We start from the raw sequence: 2,393 nt of genomic DNA on the forward strand, positions 1-2,393 counted from the left end.
TAACTTGTCTGAAGTCACACTGGAGGGCTCTGTTAGATGTGCCTGGTGAGAGGCAGGTTTCAAACTGAAGTTTTAAAAATAGAGTTGCTTAGGCTCAGGCCTAAGGCCATCCTCACACAGGCATGAGTTTATTGAAGGCTTAGGAAAAGGGAAAGGGAGAGGGTAGGTCCTCTCAAAGAGGAGAGGGACTGTGTGATTCTCCCACACTCATTTTTACTGGGGATCCCAGAGAAATTTCTAGAGAGTCCCACCCAGCTCTCTCTCCCTCTTTTTTTGTGGGGGAGGGGTACCATAGATTGAACTCAGGGGCACTCAACCACTGTGTCACATCCCCAGCCCTATTTTGTATTTTATTTAGAGACAGGGTCTCACTGAGTTGCTTAGTGCCTTGCTGTTGCTGAGGCTGGCTTTGAACTCCTAGCAGCTAGGATTATAGGTGGGTGCCATCGCCCAGGCAGGTCTGGCTCCTGAATATGACTGGATAGCGGGGTGACATCAGACTTTCAAGAAGTCCCCACTGCAATGAAAACTCTAGGTCACTTTGGCCTATTGGATTATTTTTTTTTAATTGGTTCTGTTCAGGTAAAGATGACAATAAAATTAATTTTGACATATTTATAAAAGCATAGAATACAAATTTCTCTAATTCAGCCCCCAGTACTTCCCCTTTCCCTTCCTTCCTCCTACCCCCTGTTCCTTTCCCTTCACTCCACTGATTTTTTTGTTATTTACTTATAGTTTTTTTCCCCATTAGTGTCTTGTGGATGCACATGATGGTGAGATTGACTTTGGTATATTAATATAGGTACATAGGAAAGTTATATTCGATTCCAATGTCTTTCATTATTCTATCCTGCCTACCTTCCTCTCATTCCCCTTTGTCTACTCCACTGATCTTTCTTCTATTTTTTTTTATCCTCCCCCTCTCCACCTTATTTTGGATTAGCTTCCACATATCAGAGAAAAATTTGGCCTTTGGCTTTTTGAGTCTGGCATATTTCACTTATCATGATAATCTCCAGTTCCATTCATTTACCAGCAAATGTCATAAAGTCATTTTTCTTTATGACTGAGTAATATTCCATTGTGTGCAAAAACCATATTTTATGTATCCATTCATCTGTTGAAAGTCACTTAGGCTGGCTTCATAGTTTAGTTATTGTGAATTATAAATTCTTACAGATTTTATGTTTAGGAGGAATTATCCTTATCTCCCTGAGTTTTGAGATCTCGTCTGTGAAGAGTCACAAAAGTCTCCCCCTTCGGGGTAATTTGGGTTCCTCTTATGGACATTATTTCAGGTCTCTATTTCTGCTGCAGAGAACACATAGTGTGCTGAGGAATGTGACATACCCTGTCCATTTAAGCCAGACAGGGCTGTCAGTAAATTGCTTTCTGGAAAAGAAAGCATGTGGGTGGGTGTCAGCACAGTGGGCCCATTTCATAGAATTATTCCCTTAACCTCAGGTTCCCACCATCCTCAACTAGATATCTATCCCCTATCAGAAATAATTATAAGAACTCTAAAAACACAGAAAAATTGGAATACAATGTGGGGTCTACGGAGAGAAACAATACTTTTTAGCAAGAGAAGTTTGACCCAGCTATTTTTAGCCTTCTCTTTTGGCACATAGAAATTTTGAACCTGAGTTTATGAACATAAAAATGTCAATCAGGATTTATTTCATCATTCAGGAATTTTTGTTGAGAATACATTTTCTGGAGCCAATTTTATTACATTCATTTAAATCTTGGGTCAGCAGGCCTGGTTAAATGATTTCAAAATGTTTGTTTTTATTTTATGGAGATTATAATTAATAAAATTAATAGGCTCTATCCTTTTCTATGAATATTCTTTTAAATGCAGTTGATTAGTGTTTTTGACATATTGAGTTTTCTTCGTGATCAATATTTCTAGTGAGTCCTGTTTTCCCATGTTGGACTTTGGAGATCTAACATTTAACAAGTGCATTTTTAGCTATTGCCAATTTTATTTGTATTAATTATTTTTACCAGAAATGTTAGTTATGAATTGGATAAAATATCAATAATTTATATTAAATTCTTAATTTATGAGACTATTATAAACAAATCCTTTCAGATGTGCAAGAGGAGTAATATTATCTTGTCATCTTTCATTCATTGGTATATATTGCTTTTTGTTTTGTTTTGTTTTGATACTGGGGATTGAACCCAGGAGTACTTAACCACAGAGCCATATTCCCAGTTTTTCAGACCTTTTTATATTTTATTTAGAGACAGGGAATTATAAGTTGTTTAGGACCTCCCTAAATTGCTGAGGCTGGCTTTGAACTTGTGATCCTTCTATCCCAGCCTCCGGAGCCACTGGGATTACAGGCCTGTGCCACCCATGCCCAGCAGTGTATTGCTTT

The sequence above is a fragment of the Ictidomys tridecemlineatus genome, chromosome 4 (assembly GCF_052094955.1).
Source record: "Ictidomys tridecemlineatus isolate mIctTri1 chromosome 4, mIctTri1.hap1, whole genome shotgun sequence".
In the NCBI taxonomy this organism is placed as follows: Eukaryota; Metazoa; Chordata; class Mammalia; order Rodentia; family Sciuridae; genus Ictidomys; species Ictidomys tridecemlineatus.